This window comes from Megascapheus bottae, chromosome 30, assembly GCF_031878675.1.
Source record: "Megascapheus bottae isolate mThoBot1 chromosome 30, mThoBot2.hap1, whole genome shotgun sequence".
In the NCBI taxonomy this organism is placed as follows: Eukaryota; Metazoa; Chordata; class Mammalia; order Rodentia; family Geomyidae; genus Megascapheus; species Megascapheus bottae.
The window spans coordinates 6,547,781-6,560,865 of record NC_143538.1 but is presented as its reverse complement, the minus strand read 5'-3'; the positions used below and the strand labels follow the sequence as shown (position 1 = coordinate 6,560,865).

At 43.6% G+C, this 13,085-nt stretch overlaps 1 non-coding gene across 1 annotated transcript; it reads left to right on the top strand.

Moving 5' to 3' along the window:
- Window positions 1-6,156: 6,156 nt before the first annotated feature.
- On the top strand, window positions 6,157-6,234 carry LOC150044226 (small nucleolar RNA SNORD115). The gene has a single exon (XR_016533359.1). It is a non-coding gene; the product is annotated as a small nucleolar RNA SNORD115 (small nucleolar RNA).
- Window positions 6,235-13,085: the final 6,851 nt, after the last annotated feature.

Here is a 13,085-nt window from a genome sequence, read left to right as displayed (position 1 = left end):
TTTCTTATACAAATTCTAGGAAAATTGAAATAAAATGAAAACTAGAATTAACTAAAATATCATTCAGTAGGAGAGTGGGTAAACCAACTATCGTATACACATCAATGGAATGTCACTATAGGCAGAAAAAAAAGTCTTTGGAGCCTCACAAAAACATAGAAAATCCTAGCAACTCAGGAAGCTGAGATCTGAGATTCTAATTAACCAGCAAAGAAGCTGAACTGGAGGTGGGGCTCAAGTGGTAAAGTGCCAGCCGTGAGCAGGGAAATGCATGTGATACAATAAAATCCTAAGTTCAAGCCCTGGTACTGTAAAGAAAAAAAAACACATAGAAATTCTTAGATGTACACTGTTAAATGAAACAAGCTAGTCTATAATAGGTAGATTGATTGATATTAGGTAGAGTTGTTGGCAGACAGGCACTTATCCTCATGGAATTTAAAGAAAAAAATTCTTTTATCTTTTTCTTTTTTCTTTTCTTTTCTTTTTTTTTTGCCAGTCCTGGAGCTAGAATTCTTGGCCTGTGCTCTATCCCTGAGTTTTTTTTTTCTGGGTCATAGGACTTGAACTCTGAGCCTGGGGGTTGTCCCTGAGCTCTTTAGCTCTAGGCTACCACCGCACCCTTGGGCCGGCCTCCACTTCCCAGTTTTCTAGAGGTTGACTGTAGATAAGAATCTCAGGTCATTTTGTGCCTGGGCTGGCTTTGAACCTTGATCCTCAGATCTCAGCCTCCCGAGTACCTAGATTACAGGCATGAGCCACTGCACTGGCTCCCTGAGTTTCTTTTGCTCAAAGCTAGGGCTCTACTGCTTGAGCCACAGCTCCACTCTGGCTTTTGTTTTTTGAGCCTTCCTGGGCTGGCTTCCAACCACAATCCTCAGATCTCAGTCTCCTGAGTAGGTAGGATTACAGGTGTGAGTCACTGGTACCTAGCTTGGGGTCTAGGATTTAATAAAGCTCACTGAGCCTATTCTGTAAATTGTGGCAAATGTGTACTCCTAAGAGTTGTCCAAACCCGTAGCACAGAGAGTAGACTTAATGGACATAAAACATTTTTAAAGCACACTATTTAGAAAAATGGAGGATCAAAAAAAAAAAAGAAAAATGGAGGATCCCAAGATGTGACAACTTAATGATTTGTATTGTAAAAATCTAAGACAATCTTACTGATAAGCATGGTGGGTTGGGGCTGGCTTAAGTAACTTTGGAAATGAGTGGAATTTTTTTTTCCAGTCCTGGGGCTTGAACTCAAGGCTAGAGCTCTATCACTTGAGCCACAGCACCGCTTCTGCCTTTTGACTATGTATGTGGTACTGAGGAATGGAACCCGGGTCTTTGTACATTCTAGGCAAGCACTCTACCACTAGGCCATGTTCCCGACCCATTGAGTGGAATTTTTTCAATGAAAAGCAAAGTGAAAGGAGCTCTATGGCCAGCTTCGAGACATTGCTTCCCATCTCTGTGTGCTAGCAGTTCTCAAACTTGCACTTGTACACAAGAACTGAGCAGCCAAGTGCTTGGCACATGGTATTCTTTCTTACAGTTTCAGTAAAAGGTAATATAAAGTCAAAAAGCTAGACAGACTCATGTTGCAATGGATTAAAGTTGGAAACATCAATATAAATTTTAATCATTTATATGAACCACATCAGCAAAAATTCATATAATCATATAATGCATATAGATATATGCTTATACATTTGTCATGGATGCATATATTGCTATATCCATACTTATTTCGTAAAATGAAAGGTATTTATTATAGAAGAAAGCAATTATGAAACCATCAGAATGGAAAGGCTAAAAGTTTCCCTTTGAGAAGGGGAATCAAACTGATTTTCTGTTATTCATTTCTGTCCAACTAGATCTTAAGTAAGTCCTGGATGAAGGGTTTGAAATGAAAAGATACAAATTTTGTTATTCACAAACAATCAGAACATGAATCATAAAAATTAGAAAAGGGAGCCAAGTTGCTGAATTCAAAAGCAGCAAACAAGTGAAAGTACAGATATCTTTGTGAAATAATAAATGAATCAATAACTAGTGAAGTTTTAGAAAGATTATTTTCAGGAGCAAAATGAAAATATCAGTTGCAAAGGAAAAGAGCCACACACAGTATTAGAAAACTTTTTGGAAAGGATCCTAGCTATTGGGGATGCTGAGATGTTAGCATCAGGGTTCCCCATTAACCCAGGCAAACAAATCTGGGAGGTGTTTATCTCCAATTAACCAGCAAAACACTAGACTTAGAGGTGTGGTCTACATATTAGAATGTCAGTCATGGATGGAAAATGCCTAGCAAGAGCATATGGCTCAGAGTTCAAGCTGCCATACTGGCACCGAATAACATTCATCATAAAGAATATAAAGGTTCCTGCTTGTAACTCCATAAATTAAAAAAGACAGATTATATGCTGAAGAGATTAGGAGCCTTTGAGATCCTGAGAGATATGACACGGAGTCAGTCCACAGTTAAAGCTTGGCTTTCTAAGCCACAAAGGACAATGAAATCTGGGCTGTTTGTTGTTGTTGTTGTTGTTGTTTTATCAACAAATAGAGTGCCTGACAAGTCTAGCTGTTGGGGAAAGTCAAGGATCCACAAGTTTTAAATCATTATGGGGTTTTATTCACTGTGAACCCCTCTTGCATGGCAAGCCAGTAGGCAGGGGGGAGAGGAGTGGGGGAGGGGGGGTGAGAGAAACAGGAGCCTCCTTAACATGGTTACAAAACTCCAGGCAATGAAGTTGAGTACCTAAACATATACGCAAGTCCCCTGAGGATTCATGCCAAACTGAGCCATCTGAGCTCAGGGCCAGGAGCTTTGTCAGTCCCAGAGCTGCCTCTCTGACACATGCAGGCAGGCAGAGAGCTCTGAGCCCAGGACTGGACTTCAGCAGGGTCTTCAAGCCCTGAAACCAGCAGGCAGAGTGGAGCAGTTCCCCCACTACCCCCCACACCGAGAGTTGCAGCCAGATTTCCTCAGTACTCTAGCTCCAGTGTGCTCTGAGTCGTCAGTCCTCTCACTTTCTGACCACAGTGAGGAAAGTGAGTCTAGTCTTGGATATTTGCTACCCGTAGGTGTACAAACTGGGGTGGTGGGGCATGTATAAAGTGAGGGGGACCTACCCAGCCTACCAGTACAAGCTGATTGGAACCAGTAACATACCTCCGGGTATTCAAAAACTGGAAAGCTTCTATGCTTCCAAGTGCAGCCATCAAGTTCAAACCTGACCTTGAACCACTCTGACCTTTAGCCTGAATAGGATACCAGCCTGAAAACTAGGAACTGCATAGACTCCAGATGTGAGACATGACAGGTCTTACCTGGCAGATTCTAATATTGAGAAGCTAGAAAAGGGGTCTATGGAGATACTTTAGACTAAAAGAAGAACACAAAAGACCGATGAGACAGAGCTTGTTCTTTAAGAAATAAAAAGATCTCCAAGCCTACAGCCAAGCTTACCAAAGGAAACAGTAGGCCCAAATTATTTTTTTAATTTACAAATGAAAAAAAGAGATACAATGAAACTACCGAATGATACAATGATACTACTGTAATCCAGATATACCTATGGGAATGTGTTTGAAAACATTTTGAAGAATTGGATGTGTAGATTCAAAGGCCAACCAAAAAGATATCAATAGGACTCCACTAGAGACAGATTTGGTAAACACTTTGAGCAAATTAGCATGATACCACAGGCAACAGGTAAAAGTCAGTACATTTTCTAGGTATTATTGATGAGCACATGGCAAGGAAATTGGGAAGATAATCTTATTCATAATTCCTTCTGAAATTAATAAAATGCCTATGAACAAATCAAACCAAGGAGATGAAAAAATTCTACCACAAAAGAACTAGACCACAAAAGCCAGCTCTAGTGGTATATGTTTATAGTTCTAGGTACTCAGGAAGCTGAAATCTGAGGATTCTGGCTTGAAGGCATCCCAGATGGAAAAGACTAAGACTTTGTAAGACTCTGATGTCCCACTCACCACCAAAAAGCTGGAAATAGAGTTGTGGCTCAAGGGTTAGAGCACCAGCTTTGCATGAAAATGTTAAGGGACAGTGCCAAAAACCTGAGTTCAAGCCACAGTACTGCCAAAAAGAAAGCAAATAAAAATAGCACAATAAAACTATAGAACATGTAAGAATAAAATTGGTGAATACAGAAGACATTAGAAAATGCAAAGTGGATATATAACCAAAAGTTACTTAGTGAAATACTCAGTGAAAGTTACATAAAGACTCCTGGAAGTAGGGAAAAGATCCTAAAATTCATATGCGAATTCTGAGTCAAGAGAGCAATTCTGGAGTTTATTAAAGCCATAGAAACAAAGTATGATTCTGGCACAAAAACAGACACATGGGCCATTGGAAAGAGGCACAGTAACACACAGCTATGGACACCTGATTGTCAGGAAAGGTATCAGGACCTTATGGGGGGGGGGGGGGGGGGGGAGAAGGCCAGTTTCAAAGAAATGACTGTGGAAAAACTGAATATTCATATGTCAACAACTGAAACTGTGGGGGGAGGATGGAGTTTGGCCTAGTGGTAGAGTGCTTGCCTAGCTTTCACGAACACCCAAGTTCAGTTCCTCGGTACCACATACATAGAAAAAAAGCCAGGAATGGTGCTGAGGCTCAAGTGGTAGAGCTCTAGCCTTGAGAAAGCCGAAGGACAGTGCTCAGGCCCTGAGTTCAAGCCCAGGACTGGCAAAAAGAAAACAAACTGAAACTAGGGCCAGAAGAGTGGCCTAGTGGTAGAGTGCTTGCCTAGCATGCATGAAGCCCTGTGTTCCATTCCTCGGTACCACATACACACAGAAAAAGCTCAAAAGGCTCAAATGGTAGGGCACTAGCCTTGGGCACTCAGGGACAGAGCGCAGACCCTGAGTTCAAGCCCCAGAACCAGCAAAAAAAAAAAATTCTCATGAGACTCCCTTCTTCACCAGTAGCTGGGTACCATGGTGTGTGGCTGTCATGCTAGATTCATGGGCAACATAAATAGGGTAATGTGGCCTTGAAAACCTGATTTCTGGCACACCTACAGGGATTCTTGGGAAAACCATTTTCCTACGGTCCCAGAATAGTCCTGGCTTGGAAAGGCACCCTGTGGGCCCAATGTCCACTGGTGACACTGGTTCTCGGGGTTAGATGCAAGAGGAAGCTCCTGATTGGCTGATTTTCAGATAGGGGTGGAATTGGGAGGGGGAAGCAGGTGGAAGGGTGAGGGAGCTCCTGATTGGCTGGTTTTCAGATAGGGGCGGAGTTGGGGGGGGAAGCAGGTGGAAGGGTGAGGGAGCTCCTGATTGGCTGGTTTTCAGATAGGGGTGGAATTGGGGGGGGAAGCAGGTGGAAGGGTGAGGGAGCTCCTGATTGGATGAGCTTTAGATGAGGGCGGGGCGGCGTGGTGTCCAGGGTGGGGAAGACGTCTCGTCTCGTAGGTGCGTGCATGCCTGTGGCTGGCCTTGGAGCAGATTTGGATCCCGGTTTTAGCGCGGGGTCTGATTGGAAATTATGTAGCGCTGGGCTGGCATTGTGAAAACAACTCAAGGGCGCCCGGCAGGAAGCTTCAGGTGGTTCTAGTTGACTGTCAGAAAACAGAGTCAACCGGGGAGAGGTGTACAACCAGCCCCTGTCTCTGCGGTCCCTCTGGTTGGTGAGGCTCAGCTTCTGGGCGTGGGTAGCGACGCCCTTTGGAGGGTATCTGTGTCTGGGCACAGGATCGTGTTATTTCCTCAGAGTGCCAAAATATCCCTCCTAGGAGAACCATGTTGCAGTCAGCTTACTGTAGGTCACTGGTGGACGGCAGTGTCTGTGGCGGGAGCTATAGATTGCCTCCAAGCAGGATGTGGATGTTAACCAGAGGGTGTTCTGGAAACGATCTCATCCCCACTGAACTAGGCATAGCCCTTTTCAAGATCTTTCTGGAGCTGCTGGACTGATGGTCTTTGTCCCCCAAGATGGCTCAGTTTTCAGGATCCATCTGAAACATGGGGGCAAGTCCAGACCCCATGAGGCCCATTCATGGAGGCAGAATCTGTGGATGGCTACGGCACTTCTTCCTTTTAATCCAGGATATCCTGTGCGTCCTGCCAAAGCTGCCATTGCTCACAGGAGAAGGGTGTATGTGTGTGTGTGTGTGTCAGCATGGGTCAAAGATGACACCTCATATTGTCATAAAGAATGGCGATGACATAAAAGCGATGCTCAGCCGTGGGTTCTGGTCCACCCTGAACGGCTGTGCTGGGATTCTTCAATTCCTCGAGACAATCAGGAATCAATGAGCCATGGCATATGGTATGTGGGGGTTTTAGTAAAATAATAAATATGGACATTAAAGAGAGCACTATCAGATTTATTACTTTTGTTTGGATTTGCACCAAGTTTTTGGTTCCTAAGACCAACAGATTTCTATTATCCTAAAAAAGAAAAAAAGCCATATTTTTAGATATGGGGTGTAAGTTCTTAGCATTTTTATCTTGGAGATCGGTGCCAACTGTCTTGTTGGCAGTTTCCTTGCTACCTGTCCAGAGAAGGGAATTTTCGGCAGGCAGAAATAGACGTGCCATTTTGTCAACACAAAACAGCAGCAGGGGTTTGGAGGGCTCTTTCAGCCCTCAGATGGACTGACCGTTCTGCTGTGGTGCTGGCTGGGGATCTGCTTGGAAGCAGGAAGGCGCAGTGTGATACTGTGCTGTGATGGAAACTTCATTGTCTGCACTGGGGACAATGTCCTCCAAAGCCGTTCAGTTCTAGGCTAGGTCTGCAAGGTCTTGAGCTATACATTTTTCCCAACCACCACAACACCACGGCTGTTTGCCTCACTTGATGGTAAGCAAATGCAAGTAACCTTTAAAATATGCCTGAGGTGGGCTGTGCCCCCGCCTGGCTCAATGAAGGGAGTGGAGAATGTCAAAATCCATGCTACTCGGATCATGCTAAGGCCCAGGTGAGGGGGAGGCACAGCTAGAATAGATGGCCTTGTTCTTCCTTTGTTCCCTTGGGAACCTTTAGGCCCCAGGGACTGGATGATTATTTCCCTCCCTGAACCACCAAAGCTTCTCATTCCAGCTTCTAATGGACACCAAGCTTTTTTAGGTTCAGAACACAGGCTACCTGCTGGCTGTGTTGTGGCTATTCTGTCTTTTCCTTTCAGTGACACCTGCTGCCCAGATTAGCCCCAGAGCTTTCTAGATCACATATGAGGGAGGGTGGGAGAAGGCCATATTGTGGATTTAGAAGCCAAGGATAGACATTCAAATGAGAATCCATCACAGGACTTCCCTGTCCTTGAGATATGGCTTCAAGTGGGATGATGGTGTGTCCCTGTACATCAGGCAGAAATCAACTGTACTGATTTGAAAAAGAGAAATGTCATTTAGAGGCCCTCAGTGTCAGGGTTATTATTATTATTTTGCCAATCCTGGGGTTTGAACTCTGGGGTTGGGCACTGTCCCTAGGCTTCTTGTTTTGCTCAAGCCTAGCACTTTGCCACTTCAGCCTTAGCTCCACTTCCAGCGTCTTTGGTAATTTATTGGAGTTAAGAGTCTCATGGACTTTCCTGCCTGGGTTGGCTTCAAACCTCGATCTTCAGCTCTCAGCCTCCTGCGTAGCAAAGGTTATGGCTGGAGCCACCAGCACCTGGTTTTAGGGTTAATCTTTATGTCGGTGGGACAAGAGTCTAGCAGTAATGATGGAGGGGTTTGGGCCCCCCTGATCCTCCCCCACTAATACTACTGAAGCTGCAGAGCAGGGGCCTGCGTGGGGATTGGTGTCTCCATTGTTGTGACTTGAGGAAATCACCAGTGGGTTTTTGTCAATGTGTGTGCTCAGACTGGTGGCCTTGTCGGACCTATTTCCGGCTGAGATCTACCAGCATTCCTGGAGAACTCACAGTTTGTCCATAGCCCATGAAGGCCCCAAAATATTCCTGATTTTGAAATGCATATCTTTACTCTCCATTACACTGCGATGCTGCCCAGATGCATCAGCTAGCCCAAGTGGGTGAGTTGAGACTGTTCCACACATGGGCACACTTGGCCTTGCTTGTTGTCTTTGAGGAACTGGGGGCAGAGAGGTGGGGGGTGGGGGGAGATTGTTTCTGGGGTCAGCCCTGATGTAGTATCCCAGGAATTCTCAGAGTGCTTTCTTGAGCAGATGGCCAGCGGTCAGCATGCTTCCGGGGGAGAGGATAGAAATGGCCACAGATCCGGTCCCGATGACTGTCCTTGGAGTCCTTCAAGTTATGCGATGTGGCTGCATGCCGGTGGCTCATGCCTGGCATCCTTAGCTACTCAGGAGCCTGAGAGTTGAGGATCACAGTCCAAAGCCAGCCTGGGCAAGAGAGACTCCTGAGACTTAGATTTCCAATTACTTACCAAAAAAAAAAGCTCCAAGAGGAGCTGTGATTCAAGTGGTAGAGTGCTAGCCTTAAGCAAAAAGGCCCAGGGACAGTGCCAGGCCTTGGGTTCAAACCCCAGGACAGGGGCCAACACACACACACCTGCACACATATGCACAGTATATACATATGTATAGATATATACATATGCATACATATGTAAATGTATTTATGTAAATGTGTGCACGTGCACACACACACACACACACACACACAATGATGTGGTGGCATCCAGTGAGACATGAGTGTGTTGGGGGACTCACTCCAGGGGTGAACCCTAAAGAATAGAAATCTGGTCCTTGTTTATAATCAGAACACTGAGTCATGGTCCCTGGTTTCAAATAATAATAAAGATATTCAGTGCAAAAAAAATTTTCCTCTGAAACTGCTTTAAATAGACACAATAGCTTCTCATCCTGTGTGTTTCCAGCGTCACATGTTAAAAGGTTGTATGATTTCTGTTTTTGTGTTCCCTTTTATTCGGAGCATAGAAAAAAATTGCAAATGGCTTGGTAGAAGACACTTTATTTTGTAGGGCAAAGTCATTTTTCACTGCATCATGAGTATAGTATAATGTTTCTTTCATTCATATATTTTCTTTATGACCTCATATACAAAATCATTTTTGAACAGGTTATGGGTGTTTGAGAATAATAAGTATTATGTAGATAAGTACATAGGCATAAAGAAATCTGTCCTATATTTATACAAAACATGTTATTAGGAGACTTACAAAGCTTCTAAAAGGAAATAATAATGCATACCTTAGAAATGAAGGCTGAGTTTTGTAGGAAGAATGAAAACATTCATAAAAGAATCAAAACACTAGAAAAAAATCAAAACATTTGAAATGACTTTGATGAATAAAATAGAAATTTATGAACTAGAATTTGCTAGCCTGGTTGTGAACTCGGATTTGGTGACCTACTTAATAGTGTACTAATATCATGCACTCTCCCGCCCCCTTTTCTCTCCCCTCTTTTATGTACCAGTCCTTGGTACTTGAACTCAGGGCCTGGGCACTGACTCTGAGCCTCTGTGCTCAAGGCTAGCGCTCTACCACTTGAGCCACAGCTCCACATCCAGCTTTTTGGTGGTTAACCAGGAATAATAGCCTCACAGACTTTCCTGCCTGGGCTGAATTTGAACTATGATTCTTTAATCTTAGCCTCTCGAGGAGTTAGGATGACAGGTGTGAGCTCCTGGCTCCCTTTCCCCCTGTTGAAATCAGGGTTGTTGTTTTTTTCATACAATATTTATTAGCTATACACAAAGGGACAGAAGCTATATCACGTATTGACAGACCTTGAATGAGAATACTACTGATTGCTTTCAGGTGGAAACAAGTAAACCAATGAAAAATGACAAAAATATCAAGAAGCTGTGATATTTGTAGCAAGGTCTAGAAGTACAGGGATTCCTGAAAAGCAACCAGTACTGTGTTTATGTAGAATAAATTGGTGCCTTTTTTTCTGGTCTGATTTCTTCTAATTTGATTTCAACAGTGCAAGTCAGAATTGTTTTTTAGACTAATGTGAAAGGTTCAATTTGAACCAAAACAGTTACACAACCTGCCTGTAGAAATGCTTATTTACCACAAGAGGGCGCATGAGTGCATGCAGATGAGCACAGGGTCTGGGGAAGCTGAAGACTCAGGGCAGATGTCAATGCCAGATCCACACGTGTAACTGTTTTATTAGAGACAAGCTTCTCAGCCCGGCTTGTGGGAGACCCATTCTCCACGTGGGAAGGCTTTCTTGCTCTCACAGGCAAAGGCGTCTAATGAGGCAGTGAACGAACATCTGTTTGTTGACCACCTTCTTTGGGGGCGGGGGATGGGGGAGACAAAAGTTGAGATACATGAATAGGAAATTCATTCTTGGGCACCTGACGAAGAAGCTGAGCAGCTGCCATTTAGAAAGGTTCAAGCGATGGCCATACATATAGAAGTTATTGTTATAAAGATGGGGAGGGCTGAGAATGTGGCTTAGCGGTAGAGTGTGTGCCATGCATGCTTGAAGCCCTGGATACGATTCCGCAGTACCACATACAAAGAAAAAGCTGGAAGTGTCACTGTGGCTCAAGTGGTGGAGTGCTAGCCTTGAAAACAGAGAGGCCCAGGGACAGAACCCAGGCCCTGAGTTCAAGCCCCAGGGCAAAATAACGGCAACAATAACAATAAATAAAAAATAAAAATGAGGGAATCTGTCTGCCCATATGGTAGAATGGCAATGGAACACTATTAAAGTTTGTTCTTGCTTTACCTGCAAGCATTCTAGACTCCAGCAAACATTTTACAGATACATCTAAGGATTTGAGCTCATCCCCAATTTTTTTCATTTTTTTATTTATTAACGTTGATTTTTACATCATATTTTAAATGACAGGTTTAACAAACAAGTGTTCAAGAAGGGAATCTCTATTTACAATCACTGGGACTTAGTATTTAGAACTTAATCAAAATTAGGCTAAGGGTTTGTATGTCATAGAAACATATTAATTTTAGAAAATAAAACATCATGTCTATAGAGTCATAGGTTTTGTATCTATATAGCTATGTTTATATTTCCATTACCATATCCATAGTATTGGGTATGCAGATATTGAGTCCTCACTCTTGTACTCTTTGGATTTAATAGCTACATATAAAGGATACCATACGCCTTTTGTTCCTTTGGTCTTGACTTGTCTCACTCAACATGATTCACTCTAGATTCATCCACTTCCCTGTGAATGCCATAATTTAATCTTGTCTGTTGGCTATGTAGAATTCCATTGTGTATATATACCACATTTTTTGTATCCGTTCATCTGCAGTAGGGCATCTGGATTGTTTCTGTTGGGGCCTGACCTCCATCTCTGAGGCCTGATTCTGGCTCAGCTGCAATTAAGGGGCTTAGACCAGGCATTCCATCTTTTGCATACCTCTCTTAAGGCATCTCTGTGTATGTGACTCGATTGAACCCCCCGCAGTTTCGCGGGTCTCGCAGCAGCCTAGGTCTCGCAAGCTTTCCTGCACCTGTCCTGCCCAGTACCTGATAGCCCCACCCAGACCCTTAGTGGTAGCACAGAGGCCCTCTTCCTACTGGCTAGCTTCCCAGTGCCCACCTTCTCCTACCCTAACAGTATATAACTAATTGTCTGACGCAATAAAGAGATGAGAACATCTGAGAGCATCAGAGATCAGCAGAGATCAGCAGAGAGATCTGATGCGCTTTCATGGTTAACACTGCTTCTGACTCAGCATGGTTTTTTCTTCCCCGGTGATTGGGGGAGGGCTGGGTCTTCGACACTTACCGTCTCGCTCGGCTCCCAGGGGACTACAGGCTGGCCCTGTGTGCCCCTCCCCGTTCCCGTGTTGCTGCCCCGGAGAGGAGCAACAGTTTCCATCGCCTGACTATTGTGAATAGTGCAGAGATGAACATAGCTGAGCAGGTGTCCTTATCATATCTTGGGTTATGATGTTCAGGGTAGATGCCCAGGAGTGGTATGGCGGGATCGTAGGGAAGGTCAATTTTCACTTCTTTAAGAAACCTCCAGGCTGCTTTCCAGAGAGACTGAACTAGTCTACATTCCCACCAGCAGTGTAGTACGGTTTCTTTTTCTCCACAACCCCACCAGCAACTGTCATTGTCTGAGTTCAAAATCTTGGCCATTCTTGTTGAGGTAAGGTGGTATCTTAGGGTTGTTTTTATTTGCATTTCCTTTATGACCATGGATGATGAACATTTTCTCATATGCTTTTCTGCCATTTTAATCTCTTCTTCTGATAAGTCTCTCATTAGTTCCCTTACCCATTTAGTGATTGGTTTGTTGGGTTTGGGGGGGATTAATTTCTTGAGTTCCCTGTAGATACTGGATATTAAGCATTTGTCAGATGTATTATTGGTGAATATCTTTTCCCAGTTGGTTGGCTGTCTCTCTATTTTTGCGACTATGTTTTTAATCTGTACAGAAACTTTTTATTTTTAGGTAGTCCCATTTATCAAGTCTCTCTCCAATCTGTTGTGACCCTGGGATTCTGTTCAGGAATCTTTTGCCTGTGCCTATGAGTTCTCTCCTACTTAATCATGTAGCAGTTTCACGGTTTCCAGTCTGATGTTGAGGTCTTTGATCCACTTTGAGTTAATGCTTGTGCACGGCGAAAGGTTAGGGTCAATTTTTAGTTTTCTGCATGTGGCTGCCCAGTTTTGCCAGCACCAGTAATTGAATAGACTGTGTTTGTTCCAGGCTCCTTTGTCAAATACAAGTTGCCTATAGGTATGTGATTCTATTTCTGGGTCTTCTATTCTGTTCGACATTCCCAATTTTTAATCTCTGTAATATTGAGTAGGTAAATATAGCTAACCCACTACATATACCATTTCATGTGCTCCTCTACACTGAAGGGTCAAGGCTCTCCAGAGTTGTCTGTTTTAGCTAAAGTCAATGCAAAAGCCAACCGGGATTATATCTAATAAAATCAGACACTGATGATAAACGTATATAGGAGTACTAGTTTTGTGTGCACTATGATTTTGGTATATTGATCAGTAGTGGATTTATCTGGACTAATGTTAGTCACAGCTATCTGAGAGTGTTCAAGGCTAGCGTTATACCACTTGAGCCACAGCTCCATTTCTTTTTCGGTGGTTTATAGGAGATGAGAGTCTCATGGATTTTCCTGTCTGAACTGTG